Genomic DNA, 26681 nt, shown 5'->3' with positions numbered 1-26681 from the left:
CGCGAGGGGAGCTGGAAATGGAAGTAAATGTAACAATTAGAAGTAAAAACTAAAAGACGTTTCGAGATATTTAGATTATAAAGGTTAAAAGTATGGAGATTGCAGAAAAAAGCGAATTGTACTGTGGCAATAAAATGGTTTATTGAGTAAAATATCATTTAAGCTAATTATAACCTTCTAGTGATACTTTCGCTTCAGCATAATTTAGTCCGACATTTTTTCTGCGTGGATTTGAAAAATCATTGGAACGCTAAGCTGTTTTATATACAAGCATGGAAGGCTGTGAAAAAACGATAGAATATAACTCCGTTTTTAATCTATTACTTGATCGTATGTAACTTAATTAATGTTGAGGTAATCTGTCAATTACGTCGTTTTCATATTCCTCTATATTTGGTAATGTATGAAACGTTTGTAATAATTAGTCAAAATACTAAGGATTGAAATACGTTAACTGTTATTTAGCCGATGATTAGATTAGCACCAATTACGTCCGGTTTTAAGTAGTATATAATAATTTCATTTTAATAAAAATTTAGTACTCGGCCACATAACCGCCTTTATAATAATCGATGGATGAGCTGACGTTTTAACATACAAATATCTCCGGTGCAAAATTAAAATAAATAAAATTAAAATATGATAATTAATTGTATGCGTCAAAAGTTCATGCAGCGGCCAATTATGTTTGTATTTTCATGCTTCCATATTTGGTGAGTATCGAAATCCACCGTTAAAATCTATCATTAAATCACTCGCAATCAGGGTTGGCAATGATTAAATCAAAATGATTGAATCATGTGATTAAATCACTTGATTTTTTTATTAAAAAATCATGATTTTTTGTATTTTATTTATTTATTTGATTTTTTGATTTTTTCATATATTTGAATAAACTGAGTGGCAGTCTTTAATTTATATTGAGGTATTATTATTCATGGTTTAGTTTAAATGTACTATAAATGACAAATTGGTATATAAACTTGTTGCATTTAGTGTGTATTAGTTTCCAATAAATTGAATGTTTTTGGTACAGTGGCATCAAGTGTGCAATACATTGTACAGCTTAGCTATTGCAGCTAATCTTATTCTTAGCTAATTAGCTAATTCTTATAAGGCTATAAGTATGGTAGTCTTTAACTATTTGACTATTTGTTATATATTGATTACAATATACAATTTAAATGTGTTAGCTAGCTTATACAGGGTGGGGCAGAACTGATTGAACAGTTTTGAGGCAAAATAAGAGTAATGGAGGTACATAAAGAAGAAAGTTTATTTTCCTCAATATTAGCATAATATACCATTTAAAATACTTATGTTTTGAAAACAATATCAGGAAGATGGGGTTTGGGAGCTGCATAACACTGTTGGAGTCGTTCTCGGAAGTTTCCTACAGCACGTTCACACAAATGGCGAGGTATGGCCATAACCTCTGCTGCAATAATCCGGTCCCTTAGCTGTGGTAGGGTGTGAGGGTGACTTCTGAACCCCTTTCTTTTAGATGTCCTCAAAGAAAGAAATCGTAAATGCTCAAATCAGGTGACCTCGCAGGCCACTGTAAATCATCCTTCAGAGTCTGGGAACATGCGTTTCAAAACATTGAGTGACATTCGGGCTGTGTGAGCTGTAGCCATATCCTGCTGGAACCACACGTCTCCAATGCTTCATTTTCAACAAGATTTTCCATCATGGGCTGCAAGAAATTTTGCAACATTGCAGCATAGCAATCGGAATTCACTGTCATAGTTACTCCCTTCTCTGAGAACGACTCCAACAGTGCGTTGCAGCTAACGGCCTCCATCTTCCAGATATTGTTTTCAAAACGTATAAGTATTCCAAATGGTATGTTATGCTAACCTCAAGGAAAATAAACTTTCTTCTTTATTTACCTCTATTACTCTTTTATTTTGCCTCAAAACTGCTCAATTGGTTCTGCCCCACCCTGTATATTGAGAGGTTGAGATTGTATTGACTTTTTAGGCAATTAGATTTTCTACCCTAATACGAGTACTATTCTAATTAAAATATTTAATTTCAATCTAAATATGTGAATTTAAAACTAGAAACAAAACAATTGTATACAATTATAAGACTATATACCTATATATATAAAAAAATTAATGCAGTGAATGGATACAAAATATTTGAATTGTGCACATGTTGATTTCAAATAGTGTTAGCTTTTCTCATAACTTAAGTCTCGTTTCAAGTCGTATGAGGTTTGTTTGGTTATCGTTCAGTTTATGTTTAGTATTGGTTTATTGGTCTTAATTAAATGGGAACAGTGCAGTCAGTCACTCAGTCACTACTAGTCGGTGTGTATAGAGGGTAGAGTCTGGTACATTTATAGGACATAAAACTAGTAGATCTATTGATAGTCCTGTGCACTGTGCTATCAGCTACCTATCTGTTACGTGACTCTTCAATGTTTATAAGATCTGCATTCCTGAAGTGTTTTCGAATATTGAAGCCAGTTAAATGGTCAATATTTAGCTCATTACCTTGCTCTATACAAACTTTACAAAGCTAATGAATAGATTTATCAATAATAGTTAACCCAAAAAATCCCTAAGTGGTAAACACCACCTTGGCCTGTTGGCCATTACTGAAGGCAATAAGTGCCCTTTTTAGCCATCCATTATGATCCATATACTGTTATTGTTAGTAAGCTAATTGCAACATAAAAAGTAACACTTCAAAAAGACAAAAAAGCTGAAAAAATAAAAAAATCAAATAAATCAAAAAATCATGAAAAAATAAAAAAAATCAGTGATTTTTGATTTTTTTGATTTACAAAAAAAAAAAATAAAAAAAAAATCGCCAACCCTGCTCGCAACTGTCATTAAATTATCATTGAATCACTCATGTTGTATAGTATACATATACATTCTATGACGTTAATCTAAAACGTCAAAATTTCTACAATTCTTTAATCAGGAAAGAAGCAGTTATTGGGATTGATTATAACGAAATTCAGAGATAAATGTTGATATAAAACGTACATATTTTTACAATTATATAAAAAGGGAAGAAGTTGCATATTAAATTGAGGAAAACGAAATTAAAGGATAAATGTTAATATAAAACGTACAAATGTTTACAATTATATAAAAAGGGAAGAAGTAGCTTCTTAAGTTGAGGAAAACGAAATTAAAGGATAAATTGTTGCTCCTGCGAATCTGTCCTCTAATGACGCATGGATGAGGAGGTCTTGTTGGCATTTATCGACCTCGCTTCACTGCGGCTGAAGCGTTGCTTCTTTTATGTTCACCAACATGACTGATCACCTGGCACGGCACGCACGATGGCAACACTTGCTTCAGCTCCATCTTGCTTCATCTTCAGTAAAATTATTCTACGAGAAATATTCGTAAATCTTGTAATATTTTTTATACATTCACGACTAAACTACTAACAATCAGAGCATTTTCGCTGAGGGAGCGACTTCTAATTTCATTCATTGTCACTTCATATTTTCTTAGACGTAATATTTTTTACATCAGTACTTTTTAGAGACATTATATTAATAATACAGTTGAGTTTTGTAGAAGTGGTTGTTAATATAATCGCTTTTTATAGCCTTTTTTGCTTGTTTTTCCTTTATAGTTGCAATTCATCATCTACTGTAATTCTTTTCTATTTATTCTCGGGTTATTAATTTAACTTCTAATCGTTTCCTTATTATTTAGATTTTTTATTTGTTAGTGTATTAGTTTCTTATTTAGGTCAAATATAGTTTTAATTTGATTTATTTATGTACTGGTTTATGAGTTATTCAACTTTATTTAAAAAATTATTCCCGGATATATGCATGATATACCAACCGATACATATTAATAACCAATATGAAGAAATACACGTATATTGAGCATAGCTCTTTTTTTACATGCATTCCCCTTTAATTTTAGGTGAAATACATATATGAAAATTTCTGTTTCATCGGCTGATCAATTCAGTTTCCAAAATATCCTTAAATATGTAGCGATTCACGAACAGTTTAAGGGCTTCATAATACGAGTAACAATTCTCGAGAAGCGCGAATACTGAAAAATGTGACGTTCTAAATTTTTTTTTTCGGCCAGAATAAATTTTTGGAAAATCCGTTATGTACCTATGTGAAACGTAATTAAAGTTTGACCATGCATATGAATACTTAAAGATTGCAATTTAGTTTGATTCGTGTGCCCCATGGAGAATGCACACAATCATGGGTCATAATGGAAACAAGATTGTCGCTTCACCCGCGCTGCCGTCCCGGTCTCATATTGGGCATCGCAACAATTGATTCATTAAATTCCCGTCTTTCCTTTACATAATAACACTAAGACGTGCGTTTGAATAACATCTTATACGCTTTCGTGCCCACTTTCCTTTACATAATAACACTAAGACGTGCATTTGAATAACATCTTATACGCTTCCGTGCCCACTTTCCTTTACATAATAACACTAAGACTTGCGTTTGAATAACATCTTATACGCTTACTCCCACTTTCCTTTACATAATAGCACTAAGACTTGCGTTTGAATAACATCTTATACGCTTCCTAGCCCACTTTTCGTCGCATTATTACACACAAACGAGCGGTCAGTTCCCCATGCAGTCGCCCTTCGCCATGTCAACCAAGTCATTGTTGCCACACAACACTCGTCTCTCCTAATTTAGCAGTCTGTCAACATTATGCACGTTCATGTCAACATTGCCCACTCGCGTGTCAACATTCGCCCCTCAGTCCCACAGTGCTGAACTCTTATTATTGTGCTAAGCGACGAACGCTGAATTCAGGGCCATGTTTCTGGCAAGATCTTCGTGTGTTTCTTGGTGATTTTGCACGCGTTGACTGTTCAAAGTTTTCAGTGTTACGGTTGAATCATGCGATTATATTTATTATATTTTGTATAGAACTTTTGCTTTTTTTAATGCATCCGCCCTTTGAATAGCTCTGGCAATTATGATTACCGTTTTTTGTTAGCAATAGGTATCAGTCTCTAAAAAGAATTCAAATCCTTCGTGTTAATCTTGAATAATAAAGAAAAAATAGATGTCTAGCGTAGGTTTACTAGGCATACTCTACATTCTCTGCAACCTGATATACTTCTTGGAATTTTTTACCCTTTCATTCTTCTGTACTTCATCTACCGGTAACTTTCATGCCATATTTTCATTTCTTCGGTTCCTTCGATCCTCCTAAAACGATTCCCCACCGACCCAATCCCTCAACTTGATCTGACGGACGTCCGGTTTCGGAAGGATTCCAAATGCGGACAACGGAAGGCCATTTGCGCTCCGTTCTTCCAAATGGGTCGCAAGGGATCTTATGTTCCACATTTTAGGCGGCAGATGCAACGGAAGTTGTTCTATTTTAACGCCAAAGATTTTAACGGTGGTTGGTTAATTTTACTAAATTGGTTCATTTTGAACTCATCGGCCTGTAATCGAGCTTATGATTTTTGCCTTGCAATGACATTGAATCATATAACCCGTGATTAATAAGGTCAATACAAGTGTTCAGCAGTGATTGACGTTTTCTAGTGTTTTCTAGTATATATCAAAAGTTCTTGTTGATTTATTTTCGAATTAACCAATCCGACATTATTAACTGATACTGAGTTATTAGAAATACTTGATTCAATCAACAAATTAACACACGGTGCTCTCTATTTATCCATAATGTCATAACAACCTCCATCACTCGTTTATATTTTGACAATAAATGACTTACCGAATACTCACTTACGAACTTAGAAAGTCAAACTCTAGAATTAAGGCGCTATGGAACAAGATTGGAATAATCCTTATATTTTACTTAAGAGCGAGTACAGCTACCCTGGAATATTTCAAGCAACCTTTTACAACTGCACCGAGTTTATCCCCTTGGGCATATTTCATTTACACAACAAAGTGGAGAAAACTGCTAAAATTCTCAAGCAAGATCTCGCGCCGGGAAATTTTTGAGCCGCGTGTTATTCAACAGCGAGAAGAGCAAAACTTAGTTAGAAGGGAAAAATTAGGCCAGGGAGTAAACCGAGCTTAAATTTGTTTGCATGCCCGAAACTCTTGCACTTTTACTCAGAATTTTATTCAAGTTTTTAGGGTACGAAAGTCTAATGAAAAATCTTGGTTTATCGAAACCTTTTTACTTTTCAGAGGCGCGTACCATCAGCAGACTACTTTGCGTAAATCAAGGTAAGTGGAGAGGCTCTTTTTTTGACGAATTTTCCATATTGTGTTTCCCTCCGTCGCTGTGCGCGAATTTTAATGTCTGCCTTTTTAGGAAAAATTCTGTTTGAAAGGAATTATTTTTTGAAAGAACTGTATTATATAGAGAAATTTTATTTCGTAATATTTAGCAATATTCATCAACGTCAGACGGCAAACAAAGCGTGAACTTATGCTACTGAATTTCTCGTTTTGTGACGTCATCTCTTCTTTTCATGCTCATCATTCAGTGTAAAATTTTCCACTGGGATTCAAATATATTTTGATACACTTGAATCAGTTTCGTAGCTTATCAAATTTCATAATTTACAATAACACATCAATCTTGTAGCTGAAACTTTGATCGTTTTCGAAAAAAATTACATAAGTTGGTGTAACTTGAACTCAATAATAAAAACCAGACACACTTGCCTGAGTCTTCAACCCTCTACCGCCTGACATGAGTAGCCGGAGCAATGTTGTCACAAGCCTACTTCCCAAAAAGGATACGTTCTAATGAGCGCAAAATGACTTGCACTGATGGTTGCCGCCACGTACGACAACTCTAAAATGTTCTCTGTTGCGTACAAACGTCCTCAGGTTGCTATACTTAATAGTTTACATATAATTCAAGTTGAAAGTTATGTTCTCGGAGAGTGAACTAGGGCGGTAGAGGGTTAATACAGCGCATGGTTGGCTATATGTGATGCCCAAGTGCACTGCCTCTCCCTGTGATGCGCAAGTGCACTGCCTCTCCCTGTGATGCCCAAGTGCACTGCCTCTCCCTGTGATGCCAAGTGCACTGCCTCTCCCCGTGATGCCCAGTGCACTGCCTCTGCCTGTGATGCTCAAGTGCACTGGCTCTCCCTGTGATGCCCAAGTGCACTGCCTCTCCCTGTGATGCCCAAGTGCACTGCCTCTTATGATTCCATGTGATGCTATGCCGTTAGCTCCGGGGCCGCATTTTACGCGGTCTTTGCACCGTTTTCGTTGGCAGCGGCAGGGCCTGAGCCTCTGGCTGATGCCGAGTAAAATGGAATGGGATTTAGCGGCACAAATTAGCTCTCATCAACACAGGCTTGTTCTTTCGAAGCCGCATTACCTCAACACCGAGGATTCATTTTTGCATTTTGTTCCAAGTGCACCGAGGATTTTTTGCTCTTCTTTTTTAGGATTTTGTACTGAGTGCACGGAGGATTTTATTTATTCTTTTTTTTTTTTCATTTTGTACGCATGAATTTCACGGCATTTTTCACAGGGTTACTTAGAATAATGAATACCTTGGCTCAAAACCGTAAAATATTAAAATTTCAAAATTATACCGTGAATTATTTATTCGTTGAAATATTTTTATGCCTGTATATGCTCATGCAACTTTTTTCTACATGTTTGATTGTTGAAATAATTTCCTTTTCTGGTATAAATTCAATTAATTCGTTGATTATTTTGAAAAACTGCTCTGCATGCGTTATCTGTGTTAAAAAAGTGGATTAAAATTTTAGAAATGGTAAGAAGAGAATAATGATCGAAATTTCTTAATTTCAAGTCTAAAATTTTTGTTGCCGACAAATGTATTGAGCATAATTTAACCATATGTTCGATTACTAATTTATATCCAAGATTTCGGCAATAACAGACATTCCAAAAAATGTAAAGAAATACTATCAAAATTTCAAGGTTATATTATTTGTTGTATTAGTAATTTTGCCTGCGAGAGGACAGGTTTTTGTCTGGAAGCCACAACAGCTGGTCGACGCTGCATGCCGAGCCCCCGCTATCAGAATTACGACCAGGATAATGTGGGCTGGTTATGCTTGGCTCGCGTCAACCGAAGCTTCTGTTCATATTGAATTTACTATAGACTTTTGCTTGTACTGAATATACAATATACACTACATCCATATTCACTACATATATATACAACATACATTTGTATTTACAATGTCTATTGCGCTCCGCTCCATGCTTTCAACGCAACAATATTTCTAAACTTTTTCAGATTTTTTTTTCATTTTCTTATCATCAAAGTTAGCATTGGTTTTATTCCATGAAATAATATGTGCATATTATATATATTTTGTTTACATTAGGCATACGAATTGTTTATGGATAATCTTATAAACATGTAAGATTATAAGAGATTTCGAAGCGCTTTGGGTCTAGCAAAATCACTGCAGGACAAATGGAAACAAAAATCTCAACTCCACTCTGCGTCCAGTGTGCACTACCAGTAGTGCATAATACTGGTCAGAAGTGCCATTTTTAGGGTTCGATTGCCTCATAAGAACTAAAAAGGTTTTTCGATCGCTAGAAAGATTTGGTTCAGTTTGGAGTGTAAAATTGATAGTTTCCATTGAAGGCCGGCGACTTAAGTGCTGTCTGTTGCGACGTCATCGGCAATAACCCTAGTAAAATTCACCGAATGACGAGTGGCCACCTATACCACGTCCATAATTTTCATGCGTTATATCTTGCATGTGTTTGTTGCACAACTCTCGCTCAAGGCTCTGATGAAACTCCTATTGAAATTGTTCACTTTAATCGTGGCCTGTGGCTGTGAAGCAATTATGTCGGCATGGCAACATCAGTCCTTGTTGCTCCAGGCTTCGTAAGCGTTGAACTTTTGATGACATTGCTTTATTAATTTCCTTTGGAATTCAGTCTTGGAAAAATTTATCAACGCTGACTATATTCATTTTGAACGATTTACAATGTTTTTTTCGGATCTGGTATTTTGATATTAAATGAAATACATGATTTTTGGTCGTTTTTTTTAACGTTTTAATTAGGCCGAATGTGCCCCAATTAACTAATATGAATTCCCTACTTCCATGTATGGCTGCGTGTAAATAAAATTTATAGCACAAATTATAAGAAGAAATGCTTGATTATTTTATATTATTTATTTATTATTACTAATACTTAAATTGCATTTACCATATTTTTCCATAAAATCAGCCGAACCTACCAAAATGTCCAATCTAACTCCCGAATCTCTCTTCGTGTATTTAATCATGAATTTTTTCGTTACATGTTTATTCATGATTTTTTCGTTACAAGTTTGACTGCATAACACGCGGGGCTTGCAGACGAGACGCGATAAGCGCAGAATTGCAGGAACGTCAACGGTCGCATCAACGACGTTCCCTGCACATATAATGCATTCCAGTGGCCGTACTAGCGTTAATAGTGACGAATTGGCCGTACTATTGATAACAGTGAAGAATTGGCCGTACTGGCGATAATAGTGAAGAATTGGCCGTACTGGCGATAATAGTGAAGAATTGGCCGTACTTGTACTAGCGATAATAGTGAAGAATTGACCGTACTGGCGATAATAGTGAAGAATTGGCCGTACTGGCGATAATAGTGAAGAATTGGCCCTGGCCGTAACAGCGATGATAGTTACGAATTGGCCGTATCGATAACATTTACGAATAGGCCGTACTATAATAGCGACGAATTGGCCGTACTATAATAGTTACGAATTCGTAATTCCGTCAGCCAATCACTGGCGGCAACTTCGTGTACAAGTCAGTAACGTCATATATAATCCTGGAAAATACTTGTATTGGCAACACACGTGAATAACCTTGTAACTATCAAATTGCGAGATGCCGGCTATTGCAACTTACATGATCGCAATGGTCCTTGGCAACTATTATATTGTTAACTGAAAGCTAGTATTTATTTCACCTTATTAGCTGCTGGAGTTTTTGCTCGAATATTGACTGAATATATTAAGAACCCTGACAATAATGCCGTTTTGAGTGCTCATCATCTATCCTATATTAATTTGCTTAACTTGATATCTTAAAGATCATTGGCAGCATTTCTGAAGCATCAAAAGAGGCATGAAAAATTCTAACCTATTAAAATAGATATACGGTGTAACACGCACGTAAAAAATTACAAGAAAACGTCGTGAAATAATTTGCGTTCAACGTTTTGACTGTATAATTAATTTAGTTTAGCTTTACTCCGTAGGTATATCTAGTCAATAACCGAGCTCCACAAATCCCATTGCCGGTCTCGGTAGCCAATATTGCAGAGTCAAACTCCATCGAGCGGCCTGCGCTTATAAGCTGATTTATAGTCGCGAAAAAATAGCCTCCCGCCTAGAACTTCTTGCGTAACTTGAGAGGCGCTCGTCAACTTTCTAAAGACTTCTGTGGTCTGGAAAGTCTTCCTCAACTTCAATGCTGACTTGAGTGACTTAATTACCCCTGTACAATGGGGCTGGCCTCCGACAAGACTTGGTTGTGTCTAAACAGCGCGCTCGAACAACTCGAGACTGTAAACGGCGGCCTGATTGATGTTATGTGAAGGTAAATACACACATAAAACATACCAAACATAAAATGATGTATGCGTGGCATTTCAGGCGGCAATGTACGTTTTAATGTGCCCAGTGCTCACTCTGAAGAATAAGTGAAACTTTGTCAAAATTTCGATGTTGTTTTTAAAATTTTGTGGTTCATCTTGACTCAATTTGGCCAGGCAAAGGGACGTATCTGTTCTACGTGCAGAAAGTATGTCATTATTTAGAAAACATGTTCTATTAATTTTTCTCAGTTTGTGTTAATGTTTATTGAACATGCATGTATTCTAAACGTGTGAGGCTTCGAATGTGAAGCGTTAATTTACGTATGTAGTATAATATAAAATAATAATAAAATAATGTTTCCTGGAAAGCGTTAAACTTCTCTATGTTTCACGTCATGCTGTTACCTATGCGGCGCAATGTGACATTGACGTTTAGAATATATTTATATTCTTATAGTTTATGACCGAGAACGTTGCATAGTATAATTCAGTAATTATCGTTAGATGTTCTTTGATGTTTGAATTTATTTTCCGACGTCTTACGTCTCTCATACCTAAGACTAGTGTAGCTGTGATACATACTAACCACTGCTAATCAATGTTGACAAACGCGATGTCACAGACTCGTATATATTTTTTTGCTTTCCTTGCATGTAAGCAATTCACTCCGAATACTTGATGTGAACAGCCTGAAAAATGAGTGGGTCATAATGTCTGAATAGTGACACGCTTTATGTTCGTATCACCCTGAAATACTCTTTTTCCTGTTGAAATTAAGTCACGAGGACCAAGAACTTGGTAATATGTACATCAATATCTGGACAATATATTGCAGCATCAGTGCAGCATCATCTGGGAACGGCGAAATCAACAGGAATAGTCTCGTCCGACGTGAGCTTCAGCTCTGGAATTAGAAACACAAATTTTCTTGGCAGCAGGTAATACTAAGCCTTTAAAATGGTAAATGTAAGCAGGAATTGAATTCCAATGGGAATGAACGCCGAACGCAATATTCACGTCGAACGTGTGAATATTCGCGGGAGTTAAAGGCTAGGTTGTACTATTCGAATCTCTTTGACTAAATTAATAGATTTTGTTTCAAATTTAGCATCTTCACAGACGCATCGTCAAATATCTTTAAATCTTCAAATACGCACCGTGAAATACGTATCTTTAAATCTTCAAATACGCATCGTTAAGTATATTTAAATCTTCAAATACGCATCGTTAAATATCTTTAAATCTTCAAATATGCATCGTTAAATATCTTTAAATCTTTAAATACGCATCGTTAAATATCTTTAAATCTTCAAATACGCATCGTTAAATATCTTTAAATCTTCAAATACGCATCGTTAAATATCTTTAAATCTTTAAATACGCATCGTTAAATATCTTTAAATCTTCAAATACGCATCGTTAAATATCTTTAAATCTTCAAATACGCATCGTTAAATATCTTTAAATCTTCAAATACGCATCGTTAAATATCTTTAAATCTTCAAATACGCATCGTTAAATATCTTTAAATCTTCAAATACGCATCGTTAAATATCTTTAAATNAAACTTTCTTCTTTATGTACCTCCATTACTCTTTTATTTTGCATCAAAACTGTTCAATCAGTTCTGCCCCACCCTGTATAAGCTAGCTAACACATTTAAATTGTATATTGTAATCAATATATAACAAATAGTCAAATAGTTAAAGACTACTTATAGCCTTATAAGAATTAGCGAAGCTGCTATCTACGTACAATATATTGCACACTTGGTACCTCTGTACCAAAAACATTCAATTTATTGGAACCTAATACACACTAAAGGTAACAAGTTTATATACCAATTTGTCATTCATAGTACATTTATACTAAACCATGAATAAAAATACCTCAGTATAAATTAAAGACTGCCACTTAATATATTTAAATATATGAAAAAATCAAAAAAATCAAAAAAATCGAAAAAATCAAAAAAATCATGATTTTTTTATAAAAAAATCAAGTGATTTAATCACATGATTTAATCATTTTGATTTAATCATTGCCAACCCTGATCGGAAGCGACTCAAGTGCGCTCGATCTTTCACGTTGGGATCACAAACTTGGGAAACGTTGGGAAGGGAGCCTCAATTCGGTCCCGAAATTCGATAAGAACTTTGTTGGGATCCGCGGGGGAAAAATCTTCAGGAACAAGTCTTTAAATTGGATATTTTTACATGAGTTTAGTGATGCGGTGAGATATTAGGACTCGTGCCCTATTGTGGTCTTGAAACTTCACTAAATTAAATAGGGGAATATCAATGGGCTGTCAGTTGAGGCGCATAAAGATGGAAAGTCTTAGGCATTTATGGTAATAGTTTATTGGCTTCATCGGTATTGTGAGGGTTCTTTTCTGCTGTGGTGCGGTGTGGTGCTCAAGTGATCTGCTGTGGTGCGGTGTGGTGCTCAAGTGATCTGCTGTGGTGCGGTGTGGTGCTCAAGGGATCTGCTGTGGTGCGGTGTGGTGCTCAAGGGATCTGCTGTGGTGCGGTGTGGTGCTCAAGTGATCTGCAGTGGTGCGGTATAGTGCTCAAGCAGTCTGCTGTGGTGCGGTGTGGTGCTCAAGTGATCTGCTGTGGTGCGGTGTGGTGCTCAAGTGATCTGCAGTGGTGCGGTATAGTGCTCAAGTGAAGCAGTCTGCTGTGGTGCGGTGTGGTGCTCAAGTGATCTGCTGTGGTGCGGTGTGGTGCTCAAGCGAGTGAAATTCTATGGTGCAACGTTGAAGGCATCATCGCAACAGGCATGGCGCAAGTATCATTAATGCATCACCGGTGTCATCATTACGGATGTTTCTGCAGTATTAATGACTATATCCCACTGCTTGCGGTATACAGTCATATTGCTCATAATATTTTTATTAATATCTTTATATTAAAACTACCATCATCCTCACTATATTCCAGATGACATTCATACACGAAGCATACGTCATCTCTGCAGTAATGGTAGAGGCGTTAGAAAATACCTTAGGAGTAATGCTGGCAGAACAATTATAGCTCTATTTGCATCATCATTCTAGCATTACTTGCATCAGCACAGCATTGCTGGTACCTTCATCACAACCTTGCCGGCATCATTATTCTTCCAGAATTATTTGTTTCAGCACAACATCACTGGCATCGTCATATTGCAGCCTTGTCTGCTTCATCATTACACAGTTACTTGCATCATTTCATCATTACCTGCATCAGCACAGCATTACTGGCAGCTTCATTACACAGTTACCTGCATCATTACAGCATTACTGGCAGCTTCATTACACAGGTACTTGCATCAGCACAGCATTACTGGCAGCTTCATTACAGCATTACTGGCAGCTTCATTACACAGTTACTTGCATCAGTACAACATTGCAGGAAGCTTCATTACAGAATTACTGGCAGCTTCATTACACAAGTACTTGCATCAGCACAGCATTGCAGGAAGCTTCATTACAGCATTACTATGGCAGCTTCATTACAGCATTACTGGCAGCTTCATTACAGTTACTTGCGTCAGCACAGCATTACTGGCAGCTTCATTACAGCATTACTGGCAGCTCCATTACAGTTACTTGCGTCAGCACAGCATTACTGGAAGCTTCATTACAGCATTACTGGCAGCTTCATTACACAGTTACCTGCATCAGCACAGCATTGCTGGAAGCTTCATTACACAGTTACCTGCATCAGCACAGCATTGCTGGAAGCTTCATTACAGCATTACTGGCAGCTTCATTACACAGTTACCTGCATCAGCACAGCATTGCTGGAAGCTTCATTACACAGTTACCTGTATCAGTACAGCATTATGGCAGCTTCATTGCAGCATTGCTGGCAGCTTCATTATGACCTTGCCTGCATCACCTGCATCATGGCTGCCGGTCACCACGTTTTATGCCCTCGTTTCACAATGATTGATGATGCAATCTCAAGAGCGACAATCGCTAAATCGTCCGTCACGCCGTGATGGCAATCTTGGCGCGATATCATCCTGGTTCTCTTAAGAGCTTCACGGAAATAAGTCGACTTGTGTTGGCTCTGCCCAGCCGTCCTGCTGGGCCGTTGCTTTCTTTTTTGAAACATTTTCGTGAAGGTCATTTACGGTAAAAAGTTCGGTAACTAGAAATCAAATGATAAAAATAACGTGGAAAATTTATAAGTATTGCTAATGACGTAAACAATGATTTACCTGTTTTTAGGAACAGATATTCTTGTCATAAGAAGATGTATTTTAAATATTTTTAAATTATAACAAATTTAGAGAAATACACCTGTTTTTATTGCCGAGAGATTTTATAGCTGCAACCTTGTAGCGTCGATATCACTCGGAATGTTACTGAGAATTTGCGTCGGCGTTCGTCAAGATTTATCGATGTTCCGCTAGATCGCATGGCTGTCCTTCATCGGGTTCGTTTCAACTCACGCCGGTACTTCAAAAGTTAATGAACACAACAATTTAATTGAACAAGAACAACAGGCAAAATTTACACTATTAGAGAACACTATACACTTCCACACGCAAGACCTGCGATTACGGACACATAACAATTATAGCGGCCCTTCTCTGAATACGTGGTAAACACGTGAGTAGAAGAGTGAAGTTGAAGAGATCAATCTCAAGTCCAGTCCACTGGAGATCCTCAACCCTAAACATGGAAAATAATAATACTTGAGAACTGACTGAGTTTAATTATTTAAGCACGTTGATTATGGAATCGCAATATTATCGCTTAATAGACACTATAACAAATATGAATAGCAGATTTTATTGTATTACTTAATTTGATTGAATGGAACACCGTACCAATACAGGCAGGCAACTTGACTAGAAACCAATTAAAGTAGCTGAAGGCGCGATGGTTATCGTCAACACTGCCTAGAAATGGTTTGTTCACGGAGGGCTGCTCAGAAACTACTGGTCTATATAAGGCCCAGTCTATCTATCCTGCCGAGCGCTTCTAATCGGCGCCTACTTAAATATAATTTGCAACCTTACAACATCAACGACGTTTTTCAAGATTTCATCAATGCCGACGCTCCTCAATATTTTATCAACGTAGACGTTCCCCAAGATTCCATCAACGCCGACGTTCCCCAATATTTCACCAACGTCGCCAAAGCCGACGTTCCTTAATATTTCATCAACGTCGCCAACGTCGACGTTCCTTAATATTTCATCAACGTCGCCAACGTCGACGTTCCTTAATATTTCATCAACGTCGCCAACGTCGACGTTCCTCAATATTTCATCAACGTCGCCAGCGTCGACGTTCCTCAATATTTCATCAACGTCGCCATCGTCGACGTTCCTCAAGATTTCATCAACGTCGACGTTCCTCAAGATTTCATCAACGCCGACGTTCCTCAATATTTCATCAACGTCGCCAGCGTCGTTACTCAAGACTGCGCGACGTCTGCTGCACTCTCCGCCTCCCGCCGGTTCAGCAACACCGGTCACGTGCGAGAGCCGCGGCGCCGCAGCCTTGCAATCAGCGGTCCTTGTTGCGACCGCGGCGCAAAATGCCAGCTTTTTTAGCGTGCTATTATTGCCTTATTTTGAGAGGTTTTATTGCCTCTATTGAGACGCTGACGCTATTGCATGTCATTGTGTATATTTGCTCACTTTAATTGCACTCCTTTGCAGGAGTAGGTGAAAATGTTTGCTGTGCTTGCTCTTAGTATGCGGAGAACAGGGGCTTCTGAAATTAATTGAATTTATAAGATTTATAGCGAATTTGTGACAGCATTGCACGACACTGTTTACATTTTCTAATTTTAGTGTAGGCTGGCAGAATTTCTTCTCTTAAGCAAGTTTTGTCAAAGACCAGAGAATTAGTGTTATTTATTAGCTTCATGTTAGTTTTTTCTTTTCAAAAGTCGTACTAAATTATTCGTAGGTGTTGGAAGATTGAAAATTGAATTACCGATAGACATTTTTAATATTGAACGACGTTTCAAATGTACAACATTCATTTTCAAGTTAAAGACGCATTGAGTAACGAAATTTTGGTTGACATATGTACGAAATCAAGTAAATTGGATACCATTCAAATGATGCTAAAATTTCGGTAATGTGATACTACAGGAAGATTTTACAAGCGCAAAAACTACTCGGAAAACAATCTCAAAGTTCTGACGAAGCCGGTGGTTTGAAGGTTGATAGCCGGAGTCCTCTCCTTAATGATGAGGGCCTCAGCTATCGTCAGTCGTATAGGACAACCATAGGATAACCACCATAGAAACATATAACATTGCATCTATATTTAAAGTATCGTAGTCTCCCTGATATTATTCCCATTATTACCAACATTTTCCCTGATTATGGCCATTGATTAACTGTTATCTAAACATTAGACTTGCAGACTTGAAATTCTGGTTGTATGACATGCAGATCAATGAGGTCGATCCTACCGGGAAAACACCATAGAAAAATTGTCGTTGCGAGCATTGAATGAATCCTTGAATTTCGTTAGGCCTTAATTTAAATGAGCTAATTTATTTGTCATTGAAACGATCACGCCTTTGAGACCTGAAAACTTTGTTCTCTATTAATTGGATACACGACTAACATTGATAAACTTGAGACGGCAAGGCTTTTTTCTATAAATTTAGGCCTATGTCGTCCAGCCAAATGATAATAATTATGGTTTAATTTATATGTAAGAAATCAAAATTTAGGTTTGCATGCACTCAGATGAATGAGTGAGGCTTTGTCCAACTAGCGATGCTTTATTTGCCGTGTTGCGGGTCATACTAGACTAGATAGGCCCAGCAAAAGGGCCTATCAGTGCTGCGGCCACTCTCTACTGGTGCTGTGGGTAAAAAAAATGTCACTATTTGGTCAATATGATCCATTTATTTGTCAAAGTGTGTTTTAATTGTTTTATATATTTTTGTGCTTGTCTCTAGGCTGTAGGGATAATTGAAAACTCGTGCAATAGAACAATGAAGTACTCGTAATATGGCTATATAAACTAATTATTTTGTCGTTCTTATTGCTAAGAAATATAAATGTATTAGTTCATTTGTGAATGCAGAAAGCTTTCATGATTAATGCTTAACTTTAATTTATGCTTAACTTTAACTTTAATGCGTTACTAGTTAAAACAAAAGGCTAAGATAACATGGGAAACTCACGTTAGGTGGCGCTTCTTCATATCATATATATTGCATTCTCATGATCTATTCAACTAAAGTGGGGGGAAATTGACTTCTGGTGTAGCATACATATTTTAGGTGGGGAGGAGCTTAATGAAGTGAAAAATAAATATTAAAAGTACTGTAATATTGAAATTTTAGTCAACTTTAAAATTTTTTATAAAATTTGATTTAATTTAATTTTAATTAAGTTTTTACTTATAAGAAGCTGTCATAATAAAGGTTCACGTTAGTTTAAATTATTCCGTGAAATTGAGTGTTTTTGTGAACGGGGCTTTATGATTTTTTTTCTGTAGTAAAATTTTAGTTTTTGAAACTTTTTACTTGTAAGCCGTGCGTGGAATGGCAGTTTTTCATGTGTAAAAATGTTGGCAAAAAATTGTTATGTAAACTATGAACAGTTTTCAATGTGCAACGAAACCAAATTGTTTCAGACGAGTTACTTTCAAAATTGTTCACATTTCGATGACCCGAAATTTTGAAAGCTTTTTCTAGGGTTAGAAAAAGTCGTTTCAGATTTACGCATCGGATGACGCCGTTATACAGTTCGGAAACAAACTTTAGGCAATTTATTTTGGGTGTCGGCAATTTTGAGCGGCTGGCAATTACGAAGCCTTGCTGCAGCTCTCCGTTCGAAGCAATATTAGAAGCAATACAAATAGCAATAAAACAACTCCCTTACTGCATTCTCGGAAGAAAAATGTTTTTATAATCATACGTAGGAATGGACATAGTATGAGGACTTGTATCTCATTCCTTACAAGCGAATCCGTAAAATAAAAATCGGCTCCAAAATTTTATTAGTTTCAATTTTTATCCGATAAAATTTTTTCGTTTATATTTTAATGTTACTCTAAATGAATTCCAATGGCGTTGAAAAAATTGCACTAGCTTTCATTTATATGAGCACATGAGAAAAAAATATTGAACTGGAACGTTTCTGTTCGAATTGTATGGGAGTTTCCTTTTAGTTCGTCAATGAATTCGTTAGGAAGATTTTTATTTCGGTATACATGCTTTCTCTATGCAAAGATGTTTAAACAAATGAAATTCAAATAAGAAACATTTTGAATTCAATCAAAATTTACTGTCAATTAAGTTATAAATGATACATGTTCAACTTCTTGAATAAATTTGACTGATATTGCGTTTGGAAAAGAAAAATGATTCGTTGAATGCTCACTGTATAAAATTGATGACGGGCAGCGATAAGCCACCTATAATTCAAAATAAGGCGTGAGCCTAGACACAACACCAGCTATGCTGTTTACAAGTACAGTGGTAAACCTAGCGCGTTTCTCACAAGTTGGAGCTTGTTGTTAGACTGGTCATTTGTTTGCCAAATAACTCGTGTGTTGTGTGAGCTTTTTTCAACACAGTGCTGCGGACCCAATGCCTGACTCATACAACTCAGCGTCTACACAATTACTGATATGGTGTGTATATGATCGTATTCATTGCGTATGTTCTACATCATGTATGCAAAATATTAAGGTAAGACATTATTTTTACGATTATAGTAACCAAATGTAAGCCTAATAATTGACAAAATGTTGTCCGCACTGAAGATCTTGAACTGTCATAATTCGTATATTGATTATCCCGTTCCAATATGAAAAAATTACAGTTGAATTTTCCCTATTCTTTCATTTAGTACAGTTTATCCACTTCATTAGCAAGAAAAAACAGTTAAATGATCCCAATTCATCTATTAAGTCTTCTAAGGATTTAAAGTGACATAAATAGCAACACAAGACGAAAAAATTCTGCCTCGATGCAGATTACGGCTGACAGAGCAACGAGGATAAGGCGTTACGGGGCTGCACATAAAATTCCCGTAACCGAGAAATTAGGAAACATTACGAGCTCCAGAATACGAAATGGGCCCTGATGCGCCCCAATTACGGGGCTGCAGCAACCGCCGTCTTAATGGGGCCTGATGACGGTTTTATTTTGAGCGCTTGATTGTTTTTCTGAACGTCCTGAGAATATTTTCTTGGGGGTGAATGGTTGTATGGGAATTGTTTGAAAATGCTTTTTTTGTAGTAAATGTAGGGATCTTGGCTAAATATTCAGGTGTACTGTGCGAAACAGAGAGAGAAAAAGAACAAAAGGAACCAATGTGTGGGACGTAGAATAAGTTAAGGTGTTGACTATCCCGTAGCAGTGTAAGGATTCAGAACAGACTTGTTGTGGGATCGAAAGCAAGGATTAGTTTAGTGAATTCAGACAACTGCAGAGGTATGTGTAACTGTCGATACTCGTCAATATTGTAAATATTAGGCTTGTTGATATTATGGGAGATATTTAGTAGGGAATTGTCTGACTAATTGTAATTTTGATTTGTTCATGTAGGGAGAAGTCAACCCGGATAGAAGATGAGGCTATCAAGAGGATTCAGTATTGTGATTCAGTGAAGAGGCTATCAAGAAGGTTCAGTGTTGGTTCAGTGTTGTGCGTTACTGTGTTGTGAGGAATCTCGTACTAAGTTGTCAGGAACGCCTACTGTGCTGTGCCCAAGCATACATAGAAGAGTTCTATACCCCTATATCTATGCCGTATATTCTCGTTTACCTTGTTTGATGTTCTTAATTCAAGTGTTCACTTTATTTAAAATTAAACTAATAGTGTTAACTTGATCATTATTTAACCTCGGCACGTAAGATCATTACAGTAAACTGTGGTTTATTTATTAATTTATTTTTCTTGCTATTTCTACGAAGAAATGTGCTTAATTATTTTAAAGCTCTATACATAGATTTCAAGATGCCTAGGAGTTTTTATTTATTATTTCATAGCTATTTCAAGGCTGAAAAATGTGCGTGAAAAAAAGTTATTTTCTATCATTGATCTAGGCTGGCCCGAAGCATCATTATAATGACCAATCAAAGATTTCATTATTGCGTTAAAAATCCTTCAATAATTTCTTCGGATAAGTAAAATTTTTAAACTTAGTAAATATATCACGAGGTTCATCATCTTTTTATCAGAACTGTCACAACTAAATGCGTCAAGTATTATAGATGATAAATTAATTATAGCTCATTTGCTTATTCTACACGAATTTAAATTAACCTATATATTTTTCGTTCGTCTAGGCTTGCTTGTTGAGCTTGGAAATTTGTTCATAGAGATTGTGCTATCTTTTGAATATCGTTAATTTTTCAAAAAATTTCATTGCATCATAATAAATATTACCGAAATTACTTAATTTGAATATAGAATTATGCCTAAATTTCCGTATCAAAGTATTTTAGCTAATAATTTTTGATTTTTTGTATTTTATCTAATAATGTACGCCTAAATATTGATGTACGCATGCATTTTGATGATGCATGTTTAATCTATGAATGAATTTTGGTGATATATATTGTATATGTGTAATGTAACTATGCATTTTGAACAAAGCAAAATACTTGAAGTCATTTCCCTTGCCAGAAATTGTCAAGAGAGTCGTCAAGGAGTAAGTTTGCCGTGGCTCGTGATCTTATCAGATTATTCATGGGAGCTTTCGTTGCGTCTCCTGAATTCAATGCATAGTACATCCAAAGTTAATGCATTCGTTAAACAAATGCTTATTGGAAACGCGAGCTTTGAATACTTTTCTTAAGTTTATTCACAGCAAAATTGATTGTATGAATAAATTTGGTCCTTCTCGTTATAAAAATCATTCACCATAGCCAAAACGTGTTGAACTGAGACCAATATTGATTTACCGTAACGGTCAAGTAAATTCTTTTTCATAGTAATAGCTATAATTTTAGAGTCTGCAATACAATTTTTTATTATGGATGCATAAAAAAATTCTTAAAATGTTTTAGCCTGTGATATTTTCACTTTTTTGTATGACACAACTGAAGTAATGAGATCTTATTTGAAAATATGATATATAATAATATAATAAAATAATATATGATAATAATAAAATATTATTATATATCATATATAAATATATATAAATAATACTAATAAAAAAAATAATAAAATATAATATTCCTTGCACACTGTAGATGGTTCTAATTTAATTCGTCTTGTTTATATTTGATTGAAGTTTCGAGCCACTACGAACTCGTATAAAAAAATAGCCAATTTTTTATTTTGTCCCGTGAAACTAAAAATCGCAACGTTAAATCATGATTGAGTTCCTCGTGAAACTACCTTCGGCAACTTATCTGTCTCCGGTCAATTGAAACAGAATTTTAAAGGGTATATAAGTGACCGTGAAGCGCTTTACGTGGACCTAGAAATATTAAGTCCACGTTTCTAAGTTACTTTTTGTTATAACCCGCTATTCTGGAACACTGGATTTATCTCTGCAATGTATTCAGTGTCCAAGCCTAAAGTCGGGATCGTAATAAGTCGGACGGTCATAAAAATCAGGTACGCGGATTGATCCGACTCAGCTCCTGAAACTCCATCACCGATTCTGTGCAATCAGGATTCACATCCGAACTGAATTTGAAATGGACGAATATTCGATGGAAATTCAGTGGCTACTGCACTTGCCATGCTTATGTTGTTGCATGAAATGTTTGGATTGGGACAGTATTGTGAGATCTGTAAGGTCTGCATTATGGAGTCTGTAAGGTCTGTATTGCGAGAGGTGTAAGGTCTGTATTATGAGATTATTAAGGTGTGTATTGTGAGGCCTATAAAGTCTGTATCGCGAGGTCTGTAAGGTATGTAAAGAGTATCTATATAAGACCCCTAGCTATTGTGAGGTCGGTTAAGTCTCTAAGGTCTGTAAGGTGAGGTCTATAAGGTCTGTATTGTGAGGTGTGCAAAGTCTGTAAATTCGGAATTGTGAGTAGAAGTGCACGCGACAGTGCAGAGTGCAGTGCTGGTGCTACAGTTCCCCTGTGAATTCCCAGCCAGAGCTCGAAGCTGGACGAAGATTTTAGTGTTGTTAATTCCAAATAACACATAGAACAAATCAATAGGCTGACATTCTCGTTAATAACTCAGTTTGTTTTTTGAACTTGTTCAACTTGTCGGATTATTTCGGTTGAAATTTTAGAAAATATAGAATATTCCAATTAATTGTTTGTTGATTTATCGGACTAGATTTGGATTTGTTTGCACCTTCAAAACAGTGTTGGAATTTCTCGTTATTGATTATTAGTTGCCCCAGGATCAATTAGCACTCACAAATAATCACAAGCTCAACTCGTTGCTCCTACCTCCAACTTTTTGAGCTAAATTTTATGAACGACAACCTTTCCTGCGCTCCTAAATGGAGACGAATATTTTTTACCCAGTTAAATTCAATATAGAAATGAAATATATATTTGATTTACGCTTCATAATTTAAATCACTTTAATTAAGCTCTCAATTTCGACTAATATCCTTCGTGTATATTTGTTAAACAATATCATCTAGATTAGCCGCAAGCATTGCACTACTATAACATGCGTTTAACATAGTTTAAGTGAAGTGTTACAACAGCCTACGCCACATCGTGATAACGCGAAATCTTTAGTTTTACGTTGCACTCTTAGGTCATTTGTACTAGTACTTAAGAAGGCCCCTACAGACATCTGACGTTGAATCAGCGTTGAGTTGAACAATCGTTAATTAAACATTGTCTCATCGTTATTTGAAATAGTAAGGCGGTTTTAAGAGGACCGTTCCGAGTGTTTGTGCGTTTAATTCACCTAGATGCGTGTCGCTGCCTGTAACTTCATTACAAACAAAGCAGATTTCCTCGATATTTAGTAGTCAAATGCTTATTTTCGAGTGAGAGCATCAAGTGCTTGTACGTTGAGCAAAAAAGGCATCAAAATAACCTACAACTTTGAAAAATAACAACTAATGAAAATAACCTATAACTATAATAACAGCTAATGACATATAACGTACAAAATAAATAACCTGTATAGAAGAGTCGTGTTTTTTACGCAAAGGTGAGAGAATTAAATTATGAAGGACAGTGTAAACTTTTCTGACGTAATCATATCCGGAGAAAAGCTAAGAAGTTAGAAGGCGAATGTAGAAATCATGAAGATTCGACTCTGCACACTTCACTATAAGCTGCAATTAGATAACTATCCGCGTACCAATTATGCAAAACCAATATTTAAGTGAAATTAAATTATTGATTTTCAGAAATAAACCATTCATTTTTCTACACAAATTAGCCAGCACGAAATAAAGTTCTTCAAAATCTCGATAAGTTATACACCCACCAATCCGGTTATCGGTTTCTGCTGCCATAGCATTAAACTCCGTTCCTGCGATTTTTGTGCTCCATTGGCTGCCATGCGCAAATCAATGGCTATCAATTTTCCCTATGTAAATAAACTTGTCGTTTAACAAATGGACCTAGGCTATTAAGTACAGAAATTTCTGGCCTGTGGGTCTGGAGGATGACTTGTAGTCTTGTGTTGCCGTACTCTCCATACACGCATGTCGGATGCGTTCCTTTGCCTGTGACATACGACGTTGAATGTCTTCACCCATATTACCATGGCAAGTTAGGTTAAAACTTATTATATCATTTTAAAAGTAGGAAGACTCATTCAAGGAATAAATATACTTTGGTAATTAATTAAGTTTAGATTATATAAGACAAAGTTCGGGACTCAAAATTATAGATGTTAAATTTGTTTAACATCGGCGTGCATCACTGAAACGGTGGACTTATTATATGTACAATATATGTGATGTATAATAGGTCAATATTATATTTGACTCAACACGATTGACCGAAGGGTAGGCCTGACCTGGCCTGTTTCTTGTTATTAATACAATGACGACGAATACAAGGAAGCTACACCATACTCATAAAAATGAATTTGTCATATTGTGCAAATAGTTACACATTTTTCCCATAACCTACAGTACAGAAAGCGGACGTACTGCATATAAATATAAAAATATAATCAATTTTGCCGGATCAAAACGGGTCCGGATTATTCACACACGAGCAAAAATTGCATCTATATTTTATAAAGTCTCGCTCATATGTGTGTCCCCGTGACAGTTGATCATTATTCCTAGTATGAGGGAGAATGTAAGAAGGCTACACGAGGCAATAATTATTCACGCACTGCGTTCATCATCCCATGCAAAGCAGCGAATGTAGCTCATTTTTCAAGGCACGAAGGCAACTAATCCGAGCACAGGATCGTGACTGTCGTCTTATGCTTTTTCGATCAGACGCTGGCCCCGTGAACCTCATTGAATATTCTGCCTGAGACGTGAATAATTACGGCCATAAACGAGCCTAATTATATGTTAGATGAACTAGTTTCTTGGTGATACCTTAGAAGTGTGACCTGCGTTTTAGCGAGTTGGTAAAAGCAAACGCCAAACTAGCAGAATAAAAATTCATTATTGATTCACATTGATCATGTTTATTATAATTTTTTTCACTTTCCCGTCTCAGAAAATCGGATAATTTGTGTTTGTGAGGAGATTTCTTGGCATTTTAGATTTTTATTTCAGATCAATCTTTATTATTAATTTTTTATAGAAATATGCAATATCCATCATAAAATGAATGTTTATCAGTAATAATACAGATTATGTGGTTTGTTAATAGAGTCAAATTAAAGTGCTTATGTCACCAGTCAGCTACGTGTTCTTCACAACCTGTAGTAATGAATTTAAGTCAGTATACTGACTGAAATGCTCTGTTACAAATAATTAGTCTTGAATAAAGAGGCAAGAACTGAAGCTGTTCGGTCATTGGCTAAGGATCATTGAGTTTAAAATTGACGATATGACTAAAACATTATCATTAAAAATAATAAAACTTGAGCCGAACAATGCATAACTTGCATACAAAGAAGATCTTAAAGCTGAGCTTGTGGACTTGTTTAAAAACTGATGGAATTTAAATGGACCTCTACAACCTACAGGAGCGGTTGCTGTGTGCCTATAGTAAGCCTATATGCATATGTGTGTGGCTATAGTAAGCCTATATATGTATATGTACAAGTTCATTAGTTTGTAACGAGTGCTAATTAGAGCTCGTTGTAATACCAGCTGAGCTGATGGTAATTGGAAGTCGCGAGGCTTTGCGTGCTTTCTGTTTTTGCTGCCCAGCTTTTATTATTTAATATATTTATTGTCTGTCAGTAGCCCCGTTTATACAACGCTCAAGTTCTATTAACATACCTATTTTATATCAACGTAAAATTATTTTGAAATTTCAATTTCTCCTCTTCTCCTGAAAAGAGAACTTTTTCGTTAGTTCAGTTGCATGTATGGCAATCATTATTAATAGTAAAAGCCTTCTTTTCGTTTAGATTGTAAATTTATTTGTGCAAGCTTGCTTGCCGCAGTGATATGACTCGTAATATTAGTGACCTACAATTTCTTTATATTTTCAAGATCAATAAATAAATTTATTTCATTGTTTTATGTTAAATTTCGCCTGGTAAGACATATTAATCACAGATTGCAGGTGTCAGCCCTTTTAACAATTAAGTATGTGAGCTTTTATATTCTTTAACACGCTTATAAGTGTTTAAAATTAGACGTAAACAAAATTTCTACCTTCTTTAGACAGAACTTCAAACCACAGTTTGAGTTTGCACTTCATCTCTTGAAAGTCTCGTAATTTTTTAACGAAAACTTCACAGCACCTGAAACGCAAACGTCCAATTAATTTTTTTGTGTATCAATAACTCGGGTCATGAAGAGCTTCGAATTTTTACGACCTATGGTTCCGCTGACCGTGTTTGCAGATTGCTTCTCCTCGGCATCCTGCAGCCTTAGGAATTTTAATTAGGATCTCATATTGCAATTGCCTCTACGGGGATAATGTTATGGCAAGCTCGCCGCTTCAATCCAGCCGTAATGTCGGCAAGTAAACTCTGCAGCCGTAAAGTCGGCCTGCAAACCCTGCAGCCGTAATGTCGGCAAGTAAACCTTACAGCCGTAATGTCGGTATTCAAAACCTGCAGCCGTAAAGTCGGCATTTAAACCCTGCAGCCGTAAAGTCATTATGCTTTTACTGCTGGTTTAT

At 36.2% G+C, this 26681-nt stretch overlaps 1 protein-coding gene across 1 annotated transcript in view; it reads left to right on the top strand.

Annotated features, from left to right (window-relative positions):
• Positions 1-26681, top strand: part of LOC108670693 — a 61537-nt gene that overhangs the window by 13531 nt on the left and 21325 nt on the right. The window contains exon 2 of the mRNA XM_018158180.2: positions 6152-6190. The gene's annotated coding sequence lies outside the window, so the exon portion shown is untranslated. The remainder of the gene's footprint in view (positions 1-6151; positions 6191-26681) is intronic.

The sequence above is a fragment of the Hyalella azteca genome, unplaced genomic scaffold, assembly GCF_000764305.2.
Source record: "Hyalella azteca isolate HAZT.00-mixed unplaced genomic scaffold, Hazt_2.0.2 contig1513, whole genome shotgun sequence".
Taxonomy (NCBI): Eukaryota; Metazoa; Arthropoda; class Malacostraca; order Amphipoda; family Hyalellidae; genus Hyalella; species Hyalella azteca.
This window is presented reverse-complemented; position numbering and strand designations above follow the sequence as displayed.